This window comes from Haemaphysalis longicornis, unplaced genomic scaffold (genome assembly GCF_048455015.1).
Source record: "Haemaphysalis longicornis isolate Haplotype H1 unplaced genomic scaffold, Haemaphysalis longicornis Haplotype H1 scaffold_4, whole genome shotgun sequence".
Lineage (NCBI taxonomy): Eukaryota > Metazoa > Arthropoda > Arachnida > Ixodida > Ixodidae > Haemaphysalis > Haemaphysalis longicornis.
The window spans coordinates 181,134,691-181,157,644 of record NW_027526361.1 but is presented as its reverse complement, the minus strand read 5'-3'; the positions used below and the strand labels follow the sequence as shown (position 1 = coordinate 181,157,644).

Sequence of the window (22,954 nt, the reverse complement as noted above, 5' to 3'; positions counted from 1 at the left end):
AGACCAGCACTAAAGCCCATCTGCGCAGTGCTTCGCTGATATGGCGGCGGTATAATAAAACATGCAGGAATGGTCTAAATAGAGGGGACGCTGAGTGATCCCACCGGGGCAGTCGACGTTTTCGTAGTGCAGAAGGGACAGGCCATCTTAGGCTTAAAGGCGAGAGAGCAGCTTCTATTGACCCCGCCCATACACGCCGTGTCTCGTACAAGCTCGGAAGAAATTGTCGCCGAATTTCGCCACTTGTTCACCGGTAAGCGTTGTGTCAAGCGTGTCTACAAGATGGTCCTCAACAAGGAAACGGTGCCAGTCGTCCAATAAACTCGACGCATACCCCTGAGTCTTCAGAAATCCCCCAAACACGAAGTATAATGCATGGTACGGGGCGCATCATCGCAAAAGTAGACGAACCGACGGACTCGGTGAGTCCACTTGTAATTGCCCGGAAACAAGACGAAAAGCTCTGCAGTTGCGTAGACCATAGAAAAATAAATCCACCCCAGAAACGAAAGCACTGCTAGATGCCTAGGAGAAAGGAAGTAGAAGCTGAGTTCCCTGGCGCGACGCTGTTCTCTCGACCAGATACCAATTCAGGGTTCCCTCAAATACCCCTCGGGGAAGAGACCTCTAAAATGTGCGCGTTCTCAACGCCCTTCGGCCGGTACCGTTTTCTGAGATTACCGTTGGGTACATCCTCGGCATCCGAGGTCACTCAGAAAACCTTAACCTAAATTTTTGCGGTTTTTTGGGTGTCCCAGTCTACGTTGATCACATTCGCATTTGGAGCGCACAACTCGGCAAGAGCATGACGTGCGCCTGAGGTAGGCACTACAAGCAGCCCAACAAGCTCACCTAACGTTTAAGTCGGCAAAATGCACACTCTGGGTTCAGAAGATATCTCTATAGAGTATCTCGGCGACGTCACCAGCAAGGACGGCATCAGGCCGAGCCCCTCGCTAATAACATGCATGCAGCAGACGCCCGCATCGGAGGACATATTGGCGGCCCAAAGAATGGTAGTAGTCGCCAATTATTTCGTAAATACCTTCCATGTTTAGCGGAAAGGACAACTGTCTGTCAAAGCCTGCTGAAGCGAGATACAATGTTTGAATAGAGTGCAAACCACGTGCTCGAGGGAAAGCAACTTTGCGCTGACCCCAGCAGGCAGTATGTACTTTCGGTTTTCGATGCGACGAACGCCCCTAACGTATTGCGCGATGCATCGCAGAGCAGCATCGGAGCGGCGGTGATTCGGTGTTACAATGAGATATAGAAGCTTGTCGCCTATGCCTCCCTAGGGCAAACTCAAACTGAGAAGTGTTATTCGCAAATTCAAAAGGAAGCAATGGCTTGCGTCCATTTCTGCGAACGCTTTCACCACTTCATGTATGGCCGAAGGGTTGCCGTAGAGACTGACCATCAATCCATCAATCACCCTTTGATTTCTATCGCCCAGAAACCCATTGGTGATACGCCGCCCCGCCTTCAACGATTCTTCTTGCGAATGGTGCGCTATGACGCAGAAACGCCATCCGTTCCAGGACAACGGCTACTACTGGCCGACATGCTGTCCCGGGCGCCCACCTCAAGTTATGCCAGTGACGTCAGGAGCGATTAGGTGGAAGTGCACGCCGTGTGTGTTGCGTCATCTCTCGTCAGTGATGACACATGGAAACATCTGGCCGTAGAAACGAGTCAGGACGCATATCTAAAAGGTTGCTGCACAATTTAAAAGACGGGCTACGCATAGATGGACCGGTGATGCCGTTTTCTACAGAGCTGACGCAGGGGAGAGGTGACCTTTTGAAAGGATGTAAATTTATCATTTCAAAGAGTTTGAGGAGGGGTATTCTAGAAAAATTGACTTAGGCAACATGGGCATCAACAAATGCAAAGAAAAGGTGATCGTTTGGCCTGGCATTACGGCCGACATCTCTGCATTAGTGCAGAAATGTGCCGTTTGCGAGACGCACGCTTATGCGCAGCCGCATGATCCTCTGCTTATGAACCCGGTTCCCAAGATGCCGTGCAAGCAAGTTGGCGTCGATATCTTTGAGTATACGACGCCTCGTATACTTTGAGTATACGACGCCCCTTGAGTATACGACAGGGCGTCGTATACGACTGTATACGACGCCCTGTCAAATTTTCCCGAAGTGGAGCAGTTGCGTGACACATCGGCGAGCTCGGTCTTTGAGGCAATGAGCACCGTATTTTATAGGCACGGCATACTACTGGACGTCTTAACAGATACTAGCCCACAATTTTCGCGTCACGACTTCAGATCTGTTTGAAGTCCATACGACTTTAAACCCGTCAGATTCAGTCCAGGATAATCGCAATCAAATGGTTTGACCGAGAAAGACGTCCAGGTTATCAAAAGGATCGTGAAGAAAACGTAAGAAGCTAAGCAAGATTTCTGGCTTGGTCTCCCTGCTTACAGGACAACGCCACTAGACTGCGGCATGGCTCCAGCGGAGCTATTGCAAGGCAGCAGACTGCGCAACACCCTGCCGCACATGGGTACCGGAGCGGACCACTCCATCGTGACGCGCTCCCAAGCCAGCCGCCCTGGAAGGCTTCTGGCGCCGCTCGACACAGGGGCCACGGTTAGTCTGCGTTCCAATGGAGCCTGGGCGTGCAATGCTAATGTCTTGATGCCTTGTACGCATCCCAGGTCCTACGACGTCACGACATCAGGGCGGCAGCTGCCACGGAATCGTTGAAATTTGCTACTAACCAGCGAGGCCTTCAGCCCAGACATTCCCGAAAGCAGTGACAACGAATCACCATGTACTACGGCCCATGAGGTTCCAGTCAGCTTGCCGGGGTCCTTGCCTGTGGCGTCGATCTCCGGCACAACAGCTACGCAACTTCCAAGAAGATGGCAGCGACAACGCAACACGCCGGAACACCTGGCTTGCAACGATATCTTTGTGCAAATGCCGTGAACGAGAGCTTAACATTTTGTGAGAGTTTATGATACGATAGTGAGGCAAGGGTGCCCACCCTTCTTTGTCCGCTCCGTAGGTAAACACTGCTGCAATAAAGATGCGGCCTTCTGCCCATTGCAACCCGGGGACATGTCTCGTTCGACCCGGCTAGCGAGACAGAATCAAGCGTTGCAAGCTGCTTTTTTCCATGTGAGAGGGCTGCCGGCCACCGCTAGCCAAGGAAAGTTTCCAAAACGGGAGCACAACGTTGAAGTTTTAAGCCCATCTTCGAAATGTGATCCTTGCAAAACATGGGGGAGCAGAAATAAAAAAAGCTCACAATATTGCGAGAAAAAACCTTGGGCCAGTAAAAAACTGTTAGGTTGTTGCAAGGTTTTGAGTTGGCATACGAACGGTAGTGTCCAGTTTAAACACCACATATCGACACATTACAGATAAGCGAATGTTTAGTGCAAAATAAAAATTATTTCCCCAGACTTATTTACTAATTCGTTGTGCTTTGCTTGCCTCCACGGGCGTCGGCAGGAGTTTGTTTTGAGGGGGCGAACCTGTTGAACCGCGAAAAAGAGGGAGAGAAAGGAGGACTAGCGGGGAGAGGTCGTTAATAATTGTAATCTAAAAAAACACGGCATCCAGGCGATGTCATGTACAAGAATGAAGAAAGGTGTTTTCTACTCTGAAGGATTTCAAGTTTGAAATTGTGTATTACCGATCATGCATGAAAACTAGAAACTACTGTCGTACATAACAGCAACATTCTGTGGAACAGGACGATCCAAGGCGTAGGTCTTGCGCCGACCGAACGACCATGTATTATTCATGATTATAAAAAAATTGTTTTTGTTTTCGAATACCCAACCTTGCACTCCCTCGTCTGTAAAAGCCCCCTACGTCTGTAGGTGTGTGCCTTGAAAAGTGGATATATCTGTAAAAGCTGTTTGCCCTACTTTTTCTCTTTTTTCGCGATGCAGTGACGGTTTACAGACTAGACAGATGGTTGTTACACATCGTCGAACGAGGCTACGTTTCAACTTGCCGAATCGCGCTAAAAGAACGCTCGACATGGGCAACACGTCGTTGCGGGGAATACTTCTCCAAAACTGTATATCTCTACCCCCCAACGGTTTTAAATCCGTGGACAAAAACTACGTCGGCGAAAAATTTGTGGGCGAAAACTCACGCGCGTATCAGGAATGCAGCATACAGCTCAGTAGTCATTTGAATAGAGAAGATTACAAAATAACCGATTAATGCGGACTTCTGGGCAAGTTAATACTCCGTAGGTGATAACTAATTAGCACAAAACGTACACAAATACGAGAGAAGGACACACAGTGCTTGTCTATGTGTTCTTTCCTTTCTTGCGTACTTTTTGCGCTTTGCTCGTCACCACAAAACAATCATCAAAATCGCATTATGGATGATAAGGCGCATGTGGACAATGCGAAGCATGCAGCATGTGTTTCCCGCTTACAATTGCGGTTGCATAAGCTGCTCCAGAGAAGGCTTAACGTCGGCTGTTTACGAAACAAGGAGTAACGTTTTTTTTAGTAGAAAGCGGTAGGCAAAGACGTGGTGTGATGTCAAATACCAGCTGGATGATAAGGCAGCTATTAATAATGGGAAGCACACAATGATTGATAACATCACAGGCGGCGTGACGCCAATACCCATATTGAATATGAGCGAAAGCGCAGGTTTGCGACAGCACAGTTTCTAACTATGGGCGTAACGCAACTACATTACATAGATGTATATAAAAGGGCCCGCCTAGTAAGGCATTGCATTTCTAATGTTACGGGGCTATGGCAAGGCCACATATAGAGATGGCCCTAAGAGCACACGAGGAGCGGCGTCGAGAAGAGATGCGACAATGGTGTCACGTATGGACATCGTGAAGCCGAGAAGGCGACCAAGCGATGCAGCTACAAAGTGCACTTCGCTTGTGTGTGGCTCACTGTTCGTAGGTGCACGAAGTAGCGGCGCAAGCCGAGTCGCCGGCCGCGCAGGTGCATGTGAAATTCCAGTGACGTTGTAATGCCTTCTGGATGTCGTTTACAGCTTCGCTGTACAACCACCTTGGCAGTGTAGATTGGAGATAATTTTGATTAGTGTTAGCAGAGCGCGACTTAAAGTGGAGAGATCGAGTGAATGCTAGAATATTACACAGGTCTCCATTGAAGTCCGTCTTTCCCGACGACCGATGCCAAAGCTGACGTTCACTCTCCAAGTTGTCGAAATGGCAGAACTTCTTAACTGGCTCGCAGGTCTTGAAATTTTGCTGGTTCCCTCCACGCCTTTGGGTGATGGAAGTAAGGTAAAGCAAATGCGGGGATGTCCCCAAATTTTTCTTCCCCGGCTCGTAGCAGGGTGTCTAAAGGGGTGAGAAGGCAGTGTTCTTTCGGCAGCCGGCGGAATTTCTGAAAATAATTTCTGACCGAAGTCACCCCTATTGGCGCTCGAACGTCGTGTTAGAAAGTTCCGGTAAGAACTTCCATCAGTAGTGCCCGCGTGCACAACAAATGATTTGCTGGTTCGTTAAGCCTTTATTTACCGTTACGGGGAACGCGACATTAAGCCCATCGAGTGCTTCACCGGTGCACGAGACTGGTGCCGGCCAAGTGCGGCTTGCGTAGCGGTCGGTGATAGTTTCGGCAGTTACGGTAAATTTGAAGCGCAGATATTGGGGTACAGCGCATAAAACTTTCGCTCTATAGATGGCGATAATAGAACGAAAAAACTTCCCCGCATTTCCCCGAGGGGAAGAATGTGAAAGTGCGAATGCAGGAGTTGAATTTGCGCGGTTCGGTAATGTTCGCGATAGAGAGATCACACACACACACACAACTACAAAGAAAGAAGGATGCATTTATTCACAGACACCTATTTGTGTTGTCGTTGTACTTGATTGCTAGAGCGGATCTCAGCTTTGAAATTTCGTGTCAGTACTCCTTTAAGCGGGTGCATTAGCCCTTCTCACGCCCGATTCCTGGCCAATCCCCCACGTGGGTATGTGCCATGCACAGACACCTATTTGTGTTGTCGTTGTACTTGATCGCTACAGCGGATCTCAGCTTTGAAATTTCGTGTCAGTACTCCTTTAAGCGGGTGCATTAGCCCTTCTCACGCCCGATTCCTGGCCAATCCCCCACGTGGGTATGTGCCATGTCAGCGGCCAGGCAGCGTGCGCCCATCTCCCGCCGTTGCCAAGGAAGACGAGGAGATTCCTGGCCAATCCCCCACGTGGGTATGTGTTATGTCAGCGGCCGGGCAGCGCACGCCCATCTCCCCCCGTTGCCAAGGAAGACGAGGAGCGCGCGCACCCGCAGCTGTTGCTATGTGGACGGACGGCGGTCAACGGAATTCAGGGTCGCTTATAAAGTGCATTCGCACTCAAAACGGTGTGCGAAAGCTCGCCGTCAAGAACCTGATTCATTGACAATGCAGCCAACACGACGTCGAGGCAGCGTGATAAACATGTATTTTCTTATCCGATTATTACACAATCAAATTGGATTGTTTCGGAAATCGACTGTCGGCGAGTGCGGTCTCGGCACCAAGTAATTCTACCGCGCCATCTTTGGGGCCCCTGCTCAAATGGCGAAGTCTGGAATACGAGCAGACCACATCGCAGCCAAGACACCATCTCGAACCCCCTGCATGTTTTATCATGCCAAACATGTTTCGACAAGCTCACCTTGCATCACCCCTATTCAAAACACCTAAATCACAATGATATTTGCAATTATTCAACTTAGCTAATCTATGAAATTCTAAAACAATACGCTCGGGATGGCATTGGTTCCCTACAGTGACATGGAGCGACCGATTGCGCGGCAGCCTATCGTCGCACTCTTTAACGCTTGGCTGTCACCGGCTGTGCAGAAATTATGACTAAATTGCCAAGACCTCAACCTATAACTAGTAATGGATGATCGTTAAATTGCCGGCGTTTTACCGGCAGTTGGCGTACGGGTGCCAAGATATGTGAACATTAGAGACATGGGAACATTAGAGCACCCATATCTGAAGTTACCGCTGCTGTTATCGAGCAGAAACTGGCCGGCCATTATTTCGTCGGTTGTCATCTTTCCTCTCTGGAGCAGAACAGGGCACATCTTACGGCGCAGTAACTGGCTATCCTTGACATAGTGAAACGTGAGAAATCCGCAGCTTATTTTCATTGGGAAGATTTCTTACAGAGGGTCACTTTTCAAGACCTGTATCAGAAATTTTTAATAATATTAAAACAACTTAAACAAGAGGCACAAAAAAACCGTGCTATTAAAGAAACACACGATGAATAGCCCTTGGGTAACAAACGAAATTAGGCAAGCTATTCAAGAAAAAGACGCGCTTTGGGCACGCTGTAAGCGCTCTTGTAATCCCGCGTTGAAGATGTAGTTTAGATCTATGCGAAATAAAGTTACAGATCTGCTGATATCAGTGAACAGTTCGTACTATAACAAATCGTTCTACGAGAATCCATTCTGCCCAAGAAAAACTTCGACGACAATTAACCATTTACTGGGCCGGAACACAAAACTGTCGATCGATTTCTTTCCGGTTTTTTCTACCTCAAACTAATACCATTTATTGCCTGTACTGACTGCCGGGTACAGCCATAAAAGCCTTGCATGGCTTAGGCTGACCCGAAGTTGATTTGTATATTTCAAGAGATGAAATAAACTATTACTATTACTAATATATATTGTAGCTTGTAATGTGACTTCCGATAGCCAATATGAGGCGACTTCCGGAAGAAACTATTATCAGAAATTCTACCGGCTACGGGAGAATAGACAGTGTATTGGTTTGAAGATACTACAAATATTCTTTCTGAGTTCTGCAGTGTTTGATGACGAATTCGGCATGAAATATTAGCGGGACATTGGCGTTTGTTCCCAGCTGTCATTTCTGCTCGTCTTCCTTCACTTTTGCGCAGTGCTCGCTGATTATTTTGATTACGAGACACATGTGCTTTTGCGGCTTGAAACTGTCCGTTGCGTCCATTTAGAATGCGTACCTTCGCAGCGGCCACCTTTCTGATGGAGGCGAAAAGCAAAAACGCGAGTGTGTACGAGATTTCGGCGGACGCTAAAGATGCACAGGTGGTAAAAATTAGTCCGGAGTCGGCGCACCTCATCGCCTGCGTTGCGTCGGCGCGTTAAACAAAAAAAATGTGTACTTTTTAGCAAAGTGTAAAGAACCGAACAAATTATTGCGGTGTATGCTGCATTTTTCCACTGATGCTTTTTAATTACGTGAACATCCGGTTTCCCGATGTGGGCCCAACGGGCCTATTCATTACGCAAGATTAAACCTGAAAGGGCAGTTTTCAGTGAAGTTAACCTAAACCTGCTCTGAGGAGTGAAATGTCAGGAAAAGCACAATAATTTTTTGTCCACAAGCATGTATGTCGTACGCTAGCAGGACAGCTTCATGGCCGATGGCATAGACGCAGCCATGTAGAACAAGAAAGTTTGGAATAAAAATATTCAGTAAAACTCACAGCGAAATAGAGAAATAGGTAATGAATCAGCGTCAATCAGTCTTTTGCTGAGAAAGTGGTTGTACGTAAAAGTTTTGAGTAGCAAGGACTGGAGCCGTACTCTTGGGTCTGACGAAGGTTATCTAAAATAGTTGGCTTGAGGTCTAAGCAGTGGAGATGGCGTCCTTCGATGCCGGAGATTGCGGAGGTGCAGCCATGTATTAAAACATGTTCACTTTCGGGGATCGTGAACCAGCTCGAAAAGATTTTTTTTTACCAAGCCGGGGTAACACTAAAATGAGAATCATGGTTTTCGTTTCAAGATGCTTCTGATGACCATTTTAGTATTGCAGTGTCAACGCGTTTGCATAAAACAGCTCCAGGACGCTCCCAGACGCGAGCTCACTTTGCCTTCTGAGTCACGGCACTTCCGCGCCCGGAGGGCGGGATCTGGTCTTTGGGTCTCTTTTCCGTATTTACGCTGTGAGGCGCACATTGAGGCCATGAGTGGTTCAGGTGAGAAGGGTTGCTGGAGTGAGTTGGTGACGCTATGGCTGCCAAACATGGGTGCAGCCAATTTGCCCTGTCGCTGCCGCTTGGTGCGGCGGTGCAAAAAAAGCTGGAAGGAAGAAAAGGACCGTGAACGGAAGCCAAAAGCGCGAGTTCAGGTGACGCAGCAACCTCGCATGCAGGTCCACCACATACGGAGGAAACGCGGTGGCAAGTGAGGTGAAAAACAGTTACTGACCATGACACGCAGCAATGTTCACGAGCACAGAGCTGGAAAAGATGCGCCTAAGCACCCTGCCACCCGCGAATAGACTTTTTTTGCTGATGCTGAGATAGCCGGCACTTTTGTGTTGAACATGGCGGGGGTCCGCGGTGTCGTAATGAATTTCATATTCACCAGAACCTGGTTTCTCGCGCCCATGCGCTGCAATTTTGGAAAGGCTGCGCGGACGAAGCAAGTTTACGTTCCAACAGTAAACAGCAGCTGCCGATCGGAAAGTTCCTAAGAAGCCAAGTGCACAGAACCCAGCCGTTGGACACATTCGAAACAGCACTTGCGTAGCTCAGTACCTTGCGTGAACGAAGCTGTCGTTATTAAATAACCCAGGCATAGTCAATAAGGAGATGGACAAGTTACATCCTGAATTCGTCCGGAGAGAGGACTTCGGTTTTAAGGAACAAGGCCAGGGCCACTATTTCCATGGTTGACTTTTTCAGGGGTGGTAGCCTTAGATCGCTCCTACTGGCCTCTACTTGCATTCTCGCTGAATAAAGACAAACACCAATGTCCGCCCATCGTCACTTCTATTTTGTCGCTGGGGTGACATCGAACATTCTGAAAAGTTTATTATCACCAATGTCAGAGGGAAAGTACGTACGCACGAATGGAGCATCCGGACTGAGACGAGTAGGGAAAGGAGGGCGTGTGGGAAAAGCTGGTGTAGGGGGCAGGTGCGCCTTTTGCACGGCCCGCCGGCGCCCATGGTGAGCTTCCTACATCCCTGGCTTTCATACGAGCTGGAGCCCAAACAGTCATCGAAAAACAGTTGGCGTCCCTTTTAAGAACTAACCTGCCCTGCATGCTAAAAGCTTTTCCCGCCAACTTGCGTTCACATTTAAGTTTCCGGTACATTAAAACCACAATTAAATAAGAAGCATCCAGCGAGGAACTACTTCCGATGTAACTGACACAAATTTTTTTCAGGTATTCCTTGATGGTCGACGTTGTGTCCAGCAGGGTTCAATCACAGATAAGGCGGGCGAATACACGGTTTTGATAGGCGATCCTTCTGCGGACAGCCCCATTGTTGTTTGGGAAACCCACCAAATCATACCCGACATAACAAAAAACTTTGATGTAAGTGCCCGCAATCTATACATACATATTTTGTGCAGCTTTAAAGTAGCTCAGAAAGAGACAGTTTCAAAGCACGCGGTATAGGATGGCTAAGCCACTCAACGAAGGTGCAAGTGGGTGGACGCACATCATACAAACAAGGCGTAAAATCTTCGGTTTTGCTTCCTTTTTTATATTGATATATTTTATTTATTTACAACATAGTTCAGGCCATGGCGGCCCAAGCAGGAGGGGCATAAGGTGCTAACCATATAAACCGTACAAAAATACAAATGGCAAACAGCAAAAATCAGAACCAAGAAAAGAAGTATAACACAGTGTACGCTAGGCACGACTAAAAAGACACAACTAAACATTTGCTTGTAATGAACCCAGGGAGTTAAGGCAATATTCGGGTGTATTGTTCCAATCAATAGTTGTGTAGGAGAAAAAAGAAAATTTAAACAGATTGGTAGAGGCGAACGTTGTGGTTAAGAACAGAACAGAGAATGGGAATGACGCGTACGGTGAGTAGCAAGGGGTTTCAAGAAGAAACTCCTGTACAAAACACGTTTGTGGTGATAAAGTAAATACAACAATGTAAGTGGAAGAAACTGTCTCCTGGACTGCAATGTTGGAATTCTGTTTGTACGCATGAGCTCGCAAACTGAATCTGTGGGATGAAATTTTGAACAAACAAACCGAATAGCTCTTGTTTGGATCTTTTCTAACAAGTCAATATTCTTTGTTGTGTGAGGCTCCCAAACAGCGCAATAATAGTTCAGTTTAGGTCTAATTAACGTTGTATTTGCAAGTAGTTTAACATTAGTTGGGAGCGTCTCGAAGCTTATGCCGAAGTAAACATAATTTACCATAGGAAGAGGAAGAATCATTAGTAATATGTGAATTTCAGCTTAGATGATTTGTTGAAGTTATGCCCAAATATTTACATTCCTGAACTTGGTTTCAATGATTTCCTGCGATGATGATGATAATGAATAACTCTTCATTTGTCAAGCTGGTGCAGATTTTAGAGCATCCGCCCGGGGGGAGAGAAGGGGGGGGGGGGGGGGGCTTCCCTATTCCGAGATACCCTGACCTCGGCTGGCGGTGCAGGCCCTCTTCACCATTTCAAACTGGATCCCAAGGTCCGGGCTCGTCAGGCGGTTCGCCCACTGCTTGTAGAAGGGGGAGATTATTGGGGCAAGGCCTGGGGTCTTCTGGCACTCCCAAATCTGGTGGTACAGTGTACCGGGCGTTGGACAGAAATTGCAGGTAGACGGGTATTGGATGGGGTAAATCGTATGGAGTAGGGTTCTGCGGGGGTACGTATTTGTCTGTACTCTTCGAAGGGTGGTGGCTTCTGCTCTTGTTAACTGGGAATGCGCAGTCGGAAAGGTTCTTCGGCCTTGACGGTAGTAAATGAGAATGTCAGCATACCTGACAAGCGCTTCTGTTTCGGGGGCCGCAAGCGGTGTTTGTCCCTCTATGGTAATGGCCCGGTGTATAAGCGCGCGGGCAGCGGCGTGAGCCGCCTCATTACCTTCGAGAGATTGATGACCAGGTATCCAGATGACTGCGAGACAGTACGAAATTTGGTGAGGATTCCGCCTATTGGTGAGCCGAAAGGACGCAGTTTTTTCGGGGTTTAGTACCATGCCCCATTTAAATCTCCAGGAGAGGATTGCAGTATCATTAAAAAGAGCGCAGTCGTTCGTGAAAACCCGAATTTGGATGGGTTCTTCGATTATCGAGACAATATCACTACAGTAAATTAGAAAACGTAAGGGGCCAAGAACGCTACCCAGAGGGTAGCGCTAGCGTGAGCTTTCCCCTGAGCGTTACTCAACTCTAACCTGAGCGTTACCCTGAGCTTTACCCTGAGCGTTACCCTAAACGTTAGCCTCAGCGTTTATGAACTACACACTTTATTGCCCTCTACCAACAGTTCTAGGAAGCATCTGCCAAAAGCAGCCAGCAAGAAACCAAAAGTAGAATACATTTCGATAGTCACGCGGGTGGCGAAACATATTTTAATTTTTACTCAGTTCTTCGTTTTCTCTTATGGTTAAACCTGTTCTTGCAAGCAGACAGGCTTCCATCAAAACCTCGACTTCAAATTATCCACCACAGACATAAAAAACGTTGCTCTTCCACGAACACATACCGGTCCACACTATGTGTCTTCAGATTAACAGCAAAATATAAGTCAGCCAGGCTCCGCACAGGAGAAACCAGAGTTCTGTATCCCGGGAAATGCACGCCCCAAAAGAATCTTGAAGAAGAACCAACCAGATGCAACATTTTCATGTATACAGTACCCTGAGCGATTTTGTGAAGGGAAGGGCCTCTACGGGGACACAGTTGACCGAGGGCACCCTCGAACGCCCCTGCTGTGGGCCTAACGAGGGGAGAGAAAAAAGGCTTTTATTGGAGGCAAGGCCGGCTTTAGACATGTTGGGGGATGCGTGCTAAAGGATTGGGTAAGATCAATTGCACGTTAGTCCCTGGGACGAGGAATCATGTTGGTGTCGTTATAGGAAGAGAGGAGCAGACCCGCCGTTCTATACTTCTCAAGCAAATTAAGTTCACTAAAGCTGGTTGGTATCGGTACATGATAGACGGGGAGCCCTTTTGAAACTACAGGGGACAACCACACAACGGAAAGAACGTACAGTACGAGGGAAGCGCGATACACACCTCACTCGTAGTGTACGTTCTTTGCGCTTCGCGGTTTCAAAAGCGCTCTTCCGTCTATGATGTTCTCAAGCAAGACCACTTGAGTGTCCGAATAGCAAAATTAGGTGAAGAGTAAGAGCGTCCAGGGAATGACGATTTTTGGGTATCGTGGGATTTTTTGCGGGACAGAGAAATTTTGATAACGAGAGAGAGATGCTCTTTATTAGAAAACAGAGCGTCTAGCCCGCGTGCAAAATCCCCTTCATGCTACTCTGTTAGGGGAGGGGGAAAATGAAGAAATGCTCAAAAGAGAGTAGGGAAGAAAAGAGATGCAAGCTTCGAATGTCCCAACGAATTTGGGTAAAAAAACGCAAGTGGAAAAGTCTCAGAGTGAAGAGATTTAACGCTTTTGAATTAAGCCAATGTGAAGAGGCACGAAAAGAGGCACGAGGGCTAGGCGTTGCTGAGAATAAGGAGGCCAGGGCACTAAAATGGTTTTTAAAGTCAATGGTCCTTGCGTATAACCTATGCGTGCAACGTGTTGTAGCAAAGTTGATCTAGAGTCCTTGTAGGCAGGACAGTAGAGTAAAAGATGCTCAATGGCGTCTTCCAGTGCACAGGTGTTACACCTTGAATAGGGAGATAGTCCAATGCGGAAACGGTAGCTGTTGGTGTACGCTGCGTTAAGTCGGAGCCGATGAAATAATGTTTCTAGATGAAGGGGGAGCTGGTGAGGAAGTCTTGACGACAGCTGAGGGTTAAGGGAGTAAAGAAGCTTGGGGTGGTGGGTAGGATTGGACCAGATTCTGTTTCTCTCTAAAAGGGCCTATCGTGTAGCAAATGGGGAAGCGTCGTGTTTGGTAAAAATATTCTTCACATATTTCGGCAGGTGTGGCATGCAGAGGCAGCGTCACCAGCTTTTTGGATTACTGTTATTCCGCAGTGACCAGGCACACACTGAAACACAATATTGTGCCCTGCACCTACTGCAAGGTGGTGTAGATAGAGAATATCTTGAACGGCAAGTTTTTATGTAAGGTGCTGGCCGCTCTTAACCAGGCACTGAAGGGCAGGTTTAGAGTCGGTGAGTATGGTCCATCCATTGGGCTCTTGACGGAGTATGTAGCCGATTGCCTCTTTGAGGGAATGTAGTTCAGCTGATGTCGAGGACGTTGGCCTTTGTAAACGGTAGGAGAAGAGTTTACCGGTCGACGGGACCAATAATCCAGAGGGGGAACTCTCAGGCAACGAACACCCATCAGTGAAAACATTAGCCCTGGTGGAGTGCAACCTGTGCATGTAGTCCAACGCCACTTGGAGCAGTTCAGTCTGGGGCGTTATCCTCTTAGTTGTCATCCCTGGCATGCCTAAACCTATACTAGTATACGCTGATGTCTAGGGTGCAAACTGAGATGGCATTACTCGCGGTGGTTGCGTTGTTTTGGGAAGGGACGAAGCTCTAATAGCATCTCCAAACCCAGAACTCTGGGCCGCAGTGATCCTGCTCAGACAGTGGGGTGTAGGTTTAAGTAGATGCCGGTAATGGACACGGAGCGACTCCTGTAACATGAGTGCGGCCAGAGGCAAGCAACGAGCTTCAGCGACGGTCCCAGCACCCGAGGAACCTCTGGGTAGACCAAGGAAAATGCGCAGGCTAGCTTCATTTTGTTTGTATGCGCTGCATGGTGTAGTAAGGGAAGGCTATAGCGTATGAAGCCGTCGATGTAAGCTTTGTGAAGCTGTAGCATCGACCCGCAATTCCTGCCCCATCGCGAAGCGGCAAGGTATGTCCGAACGTGAGACGTCGCAGAGACGCGGGCACACAGTCTTTTCATCTCAGGCGACCAGGAGAGATTAGGGTCGATGAATACGCCAAGATACCTGTGGGTCCGGGCGTACGGGAGGGCTCGCCCACTCAGTAGAATTGGATACCGATCCATGCGCTTCCTTGCAAACGCCATTACTACACTTTTCTCCTGCGATAGGTGAAATCCACGAGCAGCAAGGTAGGTGGAAATGGAGCAGAGGGCCTTCTGGAGACGTTGCTGAGTGGTGCGTCGGGAGGGAGCTCCGTACCAGATACAAATGTCGTCTGCGTAAATCGTGATGTTACCTCCCCGCGGTAGGCACCATTTCGGCTGAATGAGAGTCAAATTCAAGATAACTGGACTTAAAAGAGCTCCTTGTGGAGCGCCCTTTTCGACGGGAAAACGTGATGTGTCACCGTCCGAAGTGCACATGAAAAGCTGACATCCAGCAAGGTAATCCTCGATCCAGGCGTAGAGTCTTCCTCCAAAGCCGTGTATTGCAAGAGCAGTAAGAATGGCTGTGTGTGACAGTCATAGGCAGCTTTTAAGTTTAAGAAAATCGCGATTGGTATGTGGCTAGAATCCAATTGCTCCTCAACTGACGAGATAAGGGTCATTATATTCTCAATCAATGATCCGTGCCTACGAAATCTATTCATCTCTTGCGCGTAAAGGCGTCTGATTTCGAGAAACCAGGACATTCTTTTATGTACTCCATCAGTTTTCCAATACAGTGCTACAGAGCTATAGTCCGAAAAGAGGAATAACACGTGGGCGGCCGGCTTGGCTTGAGGATGGGATTAATTTGTGCGAGTTTCAATCAGAGGGCAGTGCACCGTTCACCCAAGAGGAATTGTAGGATTCTAGGAGACGGAGCTGGGCATTGTGGGGCAAGTGCAGTGAAAGTTGCGTAACTAATGCCACCCGGACCTGGACACGACTTGGTTTCTACATCGCAGATTGCTGCTGTCAGTTCTTGTAATGTAAAAGGTAGGTTCACTGCTGGAACAGCTGATTCGGGAGGCTTAAGAGGTGGAAGTGTACTCAGCGTTGATGAGGAGAGGATCTTGCAATATTCCTCTGCGACCACTTTCAAAGAGGAGTGATCATGCAGTGAGATGGCAATGAAAGGGCGCAGCTGCTTAGGTTGCGTGCGTAACCCTTTGACCACACGTTCGATAACGAGTCATTTGGGCCAAACCAAATGAGGTGGTACAGATCATCTTTGGTAGAGGAGTGGCACTTCCGGAGTGTGGAGCGTATTATTTGCTTATGGTTTTGGCATTCCTAGTGCGGTTAGCTTAAGAGTACCTCAGCAACTCTTCGTAGTTAAGTTCGAGCAGTGATGAACCCACGAGGGTGATGTTTTTAAAACGGAGTTTTTCTTTCTTGCACCGATATATCCGCCCAGCTGCCAAATATGAGGCGTTCAAGGAAGGCGGTGGTGTGGGGAGAACAGCGTAGCTATGTATTTACATACTCTTCTGCGCAGCCGCATGAGCAGCTTGATATCCAGGGGCACAGACTGTTATGAAACGGTGTCCAATCGATGCAACTTCCCGAACCGTTCCGGGGTTTGTGGTTAACTGATTGGAGAGATAAATATTTTTATTTTGGAGAATAACTATTTTTATTTTTCTTGAATAGGCTGCTGTATGGGCCTCGCCCCGTGGAAAGCATCCCTAGCCCCGGATGCCTTGATTTCGGCTGGCTGCCCTTGCTGGGGTCACCAACTTAAACTGGGTATCTGAGTCTGGGCTGGCTAGGGAAACCCTACACTGCTCAAATGTGGGGTTGGGAAGTGGGGGGAAGTCTGTACTACGTTGGCACTACCATACTATATTGTAGAGGGTGCCTGGCTGGGGACAGTAAGCACAGAGGGAAGGTTGTTGGGTGGGGAAACTGATTTGGAGAGGGTGGGATGTGGCTAGCTATTCGTCTGGAGCCGCTGCCAACTTGTAGCTTCCTCTCTGGAGAGGCGCCAGTGTGGCGGTGGGAAGCTGTGGCGAGTTCGCCTGTAACGGGTGGGAACCTCTGTGTAGCCACTCATTTGGTGGGGTTGATATTAAAGGGGTTGACGGTGGCCACCATTGGCAACGGCTCGGTGTATCAGATCGTAAGCCGCGGCGTGGGCCGCCTCATTGCCGGGTACTCCGGCCTGTCCAGGAGCCCAGATCACGCGGGGGTCAGGAGTGGTCAAGCAGTTGTTGAGGATGTGTAGGACAAATAAAGAAATGCGGCCAATCAGGCAGTTTCGGCAGGCTGTTGGCGAATTGGTGACGATAGTGACAGGCTCAGGGCGGGAACTGGCGGGAAGAGCAATGGCTTTTTGTTCAGCGACTTCGATTGAGGTTGTGGTAATAGAGGCGGCAATAATGCATTGGCCAGTATGCGTAACTACACAGGCTACGTAACCTGTGCTCCCAGTGTAGGGGGTAGCATCCGTGTATAGGGCGGTGGGGTCTTCCCCACATCACGCAGTCACGGCTCGAGCACGAGCAGCCCGGCGGTCAATGTGGTAGTTGGCGTGTATAATGCGGGGGATTGGGGCCGCCCTCATGCAATCTTGAAGGGCTATAGCGATGCGCTTTTTGTTCTCGCGGGGGTACCGTGCAGTTTCCTAAGCGTGTAAGGAATGGGCGACCTGTGGAAGTCAATTGCAAGCGCCGTAGTTGAGCGGAATGATGGGATCCTTGCAGGTCTCCCCACGTGTTGTGAACTACCAAAGTGAGTAGTTTGTGGGTCGCAGTGACAGGATGGTACGCTTCGCGAATAATGGTGTTGGACCGAGCCTGTTCTAATTGCTTTGAGAGCAAGGTATGGGGTTCCGCAGGTAATTATGCTAATAAGCAAAGCTTGTACTATTCAAGGGGTATCGGTTCTTGAAGGCCTCGACGGTGGTTGGAGATGCGTTGCAGAACGTGGATAAGTTCTGACAGGGCTTCATGTAGCAGGGAAATAGTGTGCAGTCCAGAGTCGATTTTATAAATTGTGATTCCCACACCCCCCGGCATGATCTTGGGAGAAAGTGTGTTTATAGTAGCGAAATTCTTGATGGTTTTGAGTGCTTCAAATGAATTGGTTAGGATGCATATTTGGAGATGATCCCTGCACCGTATTTTAACACGAAGTCCAAACCCAGTTGCAGTTGTTTCGAGCATTAACTCAGCACATCAAAACTGCTGGTGCACGTCGCACGTAGAATTTAAATGTGTGCGGAACACACGCCAGTCGGCACCACAAGGCAGCTTTGCGGATTTGCGGCCCACCCTACGGCGTCCTGACATTACGTGGCTTCGACGCGAGTAACCATCTAATGACAGAATAATCAGCGCCGGTGTCACCGATGGCAGTCACCGGGTGATTGTCGAAGAGGATCGGGATTTCGGCAGAAATGAGTTTCTGCCTTCAATTTAGGAGAAGTTCGGGTCCAATGGGCATGTCGATGTCGTTGCTTCAGAGGAGGTTCTTGAGGTGTATGCGAATAGGCCTTTCCCCCGGAGCACGCCGGTTTCAGTTTCCCAGGAGTGAGCTTGGGGTGAACTTCCCAGCAGATCGAAGGGATTCGAGACCGCGAGGCCCCAGTACCTGCGTGATAAGGCGATCGGGAACGAAGAGTTGCGGGGTTAGCTAAGCTTGCAGGGGGAAAGGTGCTTTTCAGTTTCTTGCGGTGGTTCTCTGTAGCGTGGCCAAGGTGCCTTCGTGAGAACTCACGAAATGGCAGTCGGCAATAGGCGCATTGACAGAGCACGAGAGCGGCTTCGGCGCAGTGGTAGCAGAGGGGCTGTATGTGTGTTCCAAAACCGCTTACTGTTTCAGCCGCATCGATTCATACAGGGTAGCCGCGCTCAAAATGCACCCTAGCGGGCAGGCAGTGACAACCACAGCTCCGGCGCTGCGGGCTTGTGCAGTGCAGCGACGAGAGCATTCTTTGCCAGAAGCACATCACTGTACTTTGTAACAATGCTCTCGATTCAAGGCTTGACTACTTTGTCGCAGATAACGGTTGTGGCAGCAGCGAATGTTCGTCATCCTGCTGAAGCATCCACTTTTTTTTGCACACAGCACTACTCATCAGCTCCCGGAGGGCTAATGAGAAGTGGTGACGTATAATTTCAAATCTGGTAAAAAAAATGTGGAGTTGTGATTGGAAATTTGGTAACGACCATGTTTGCTGGCAATTTTCGCCGAGATCAGTAAAGCCATTGTTGAACTACAAACCCGGTCACAGTAAACTTGTAGAGAATTTAGTTGCCTTTTCTAGCCTTCATTCAACGTTGTCTATATCATGAATACACTCAGTGAATTAAATTTTTAAAGAACACGTCAAAAAACTAAAAGAAGCAGCTTTTCCTAACATTGCTTTGGCATCAGCCTGTAATAAGCTTGTAAAAATGATAAAAGCTCGCGATTAATCTGGCCCACAAAAGGAAGTAGAACAACAGAAAAAGTACGCCGCGGTTTTGTATGTTTACCGGACCACTCACAGTCTAAAAAAAGCTGCTTCCGGCTGTTGGGTACAGGTTGCTATATCGGCTCCAAATAATCTTGGTAAAGTGTACGCCTCAGTAGATGGAAGAAGGCAATGAATCCGGTACATATGTCAAGTGCTCTGTTAATCACGAGAATAAGTGTGTTCCACGTTGCTCTGGTGTTGTTTACCAAACTCCTTTGCCATGTGCTCAGGCTTACGTTGGCCCTACGGGCCGGTGCTTAAACGTGCGTTTATGAGAGCACTTTAATTTCTTTGAAGGCACACGGGCATCTTATTTGTCGGATCACTGTCGTTCTTGTTCCTCGCGCTCCTGTCAGCCCCATTTAGATAAAACTGCTGTACTGTTCCATCGTTCTAATCAGCTTAAGGGAGAAATTATAGAGGCTTTCAACGGAACCAGGCCTGGTGAAAAGTGCTTTAGTCAGGCCTCCGATTATTCACATGAGAAAGAACTGGGCTTTCTTGATTGCAGTTAAACGCAGGTGCAAGGGTAAATAGTTCCTTTTATCTCTATCCGTGTTTGGATGTGATTATTACCGTAGCGCATGCGTAGATATAATGTTTTGTGCACAAATGTTTCCTTCGTTTTGAATAAACCTCAGTTGAAAGTCAGCGCTCGTCCTGTCTGTTTTTTTTCTTTTTGGTCCTGTTTTAACGCGCTGATTCCAAAACCACGTCGCAATGCCAACTCGCCCGACTGTCCGTCCTGCGGCTCTTTCACGGTCGATTCGTAAACGAGGAGGAGGCGGTTTACTTCAAGCTTACAGAGCTTTGTGCACTGCTGAAGGGCCCGATTCATTGTTGTTTTGGAAACAAATTTTGCGACGTTGGTGTTCTCAAACGGCTGCACACGCATGGCAGGTTTTGTCTCAGGAGGTACCAGAAACTACTAGCAGTCACAGTTAAATGAAAATAATATAGGATGTAACGGTAGATGCGCGGTTACGCAACCACCTGCCATTTGTGTAACCACAGTTTGTGGGTGAGCTGAGCGAACGCGAGAAGATTGCTTGCTCGCTTGAAACGTGTATACCATTTGGTTCTCGGTGCACCAAATGTGGTGGAAAGGGAATGGGAGAGAGGCTGGGTGGGTCAAGGCGCTGGCCAAGGGATGGTCTCTATCCCGACGCCAATAATAAATTGCATTGAACAAACCGCACTCTATTTATGTGGATTACGAGAGGGGACAGGTGGAAGAAAGAGAGCGAGCAACTATTTCAAAAAAAAGGTATGCCCAGTGGTACGCCCACAATAATAGTTCGCCGCATTTGTGCAAGCCGAGGCCAATCCTCTTTTGTATAGTGCACGCAGTGGCTTCGCTGCCCAACCACGTTGACGGCGTGGCTCGGCAGCAACTTCTCAAGAGGACAGTGCTTACAGGGCAACTTGAACAAGGAAGACCGCCAAAGTTATTGTGAATACTGTAAGGGCCTTGGGTACTTGGGGAACTAGGGCGTTTATTTTACAACACATCCGTCTCCGAACATCGGTCCAGGAACGAACGATGATAATGATCAGTCCAGAAGTAGACGAAGCATTCCTCGAAATGTTTGATGAAGGGGATAATGTGGAAGTGCAATATATGAATTTATACGATTCGGAGCTTCGCCCCCACAATATAAAATAATTTACAAACAATAATTTGTTCTTCATAATGTCCCAAAATACTCCATTGGCGGCTATGTTATGCTCAGCTTAGGGCAGCTAAAGTTGCAAAAGAAACGCAAAGCAAATAAAACATTGTTTTGTCTCACATATGACAGTCAATAGTGAAACGTGCAGGTGCTTTGTTTTTTGAATGTATGTAAAAAATATGTGCATGCAAGCCTGGACCGTCGTATTCTCACTCCGCTAAACATGACAGCCGGAGAATAATATTAGCAGGCATGACTACTCTTACAGTACCAGCCCAGTTGTTGCCCGCCACAAAAGCAAAGAAAATTGATTTATGTAACCCCGTTACAAATTTATACACTGACCAGAGTGTCTAGCAGTACATTCAAACCTAACTCCAATAATCACTAAAGTGATTTCACAAGAGCTACATCCGGTTACCGCAATTGTTGATAATTGCAATTGCATATCGAAGTAATTACAAATGATAATTGCAATAGACCCTATGCAAAATGCGCCCCGCCATCTCACGTCGACTCCGGTAACTAGGTCCGCCATTTTGGTACGGTCGATTGAAACCGAAACCAATTAGCTGAACATTGAAGGTGGGCATTGACCGCTCTTGGTGATGGACTACAATGCCGGAGCATTGCTTAGTGCCGCAGTGCACGCAATGCGGAAATACCGGTACAAATGGAGAAAGGGTACGTGAAGTTCCACGCTTTTGAACGAAATTTCTGACGTGAACTATGCCGGCGCGAGCAACCTTTGTGACACGCTGGGCGCGGTGCGCTGGGAGCGAATATTTGTCCTTGGTTTGCTAAGCGCGGGATTCTGTAGTCGCTGTCCGGATGAAAAATACAGCTGTGTTGAAGTTCTGTGGTCCAGCCTTGTATTCTAAATAAAGCCTGAGCGTGCGCCACCTATTCATGCGTCTGACAGCGGTGGTCGACCGCGAAAACAGTACCACACGTTGCCAAAATTAGGCTGTTTCTTTACTAGTCCCTGTGGCTCTGCGCCCGCTTTATTTCATTGTTAAATGTTACCGCTTATCCCCTAAACGAGCCTTTATCTTACCTAGGGCTATAAACAAACTTATTGTGCCACACTACGCCATCACGGCGCGGTTCAAAATTTCCTCTGTGGCGGGCGCACACGGTATGGGAGTGTGTTGTTGGTTTCTTTTACGTTGCGTTTAGCCGCATGTCGTTGCAGAAGTGGCGTACACTGTTGTATGATGATCGAACGGTGAAAAATTCGAGCTTTTGCACTTGGTTCCCGATTTGCCGGGCTGAAAGGTTTGTCGTTACGTCAAGATAACTTGGTGCCCATTGTCATTTCAGCCACGATGTATTTACTGTCGAATATTTTGCGACTAAAATACACACTCACTCCTGTAGTTTGTCACATGCTGCATGCATGTCTCCGTCGTAATGATAGTGGCAATTGATGTAGGTAGCTGAGACAATTTTCAAGTTTTATTCAAAAACAAAAAGAAATCTGCCAGAGCTGCATCAGGCCGCCGCGCATCAGCTTGAGTGCTTTTGCATTTTTTGTTTCCACAGTGAAAATCCCAGTAAATAAAACTACTTCGCTGATTTATAGCGCGTGCAGTATAGGAAACTGTGGATATAAATGGACCAAAAGGAAGCATTCGCGCACCCCTGCATGCCGCGGTCTAGTAAACACGACGTTGCCCAGCCTCTGCTTGCTCGCGAGATGACGACGGTGAAATGTGGCATGAATGCCTGCTGGCAGCTCATAGGTGACCCTTCAGGTGCCATGCCAGTCCTTGTTCCTGTCACTGCGGGGGGTGAGGCCAGCACAACTTGGGCAAAAACCCATTCCCAAGGCTACCAAGTTTTCTCCCAAGCGCCTGCACGGCACTTTGTTGCTGCTCGCATTGCTCCTGTACTCGACGTGCATCGAACAGACGCATTGGCAAGGGAAGGGAGGGGCCATTTTCTCGTGGGCTCCCCAGTCAATGTCTTGGATACTCGCTGGCTTGATGCCCTGCTGTCTCGGACGTCCCCACTGTTGTGGCAGCTCAGTGCACGCAAGCTCCGG

At 48.2% G+C, this 22,954-nt stretch overlaps 1 pseudogene; it reads right to left on the bottom strand.

The window, feature by feature from the left end:
• Positions 1-2,272: 2,272 nt before the first annotated feature.
• The window catches only part of LOC144180127 (uncharacterized), a 30,124-nt pseudogene continuing 9,442 nt past the window's right edge, over positions 2,273-22,954 (bottom strand).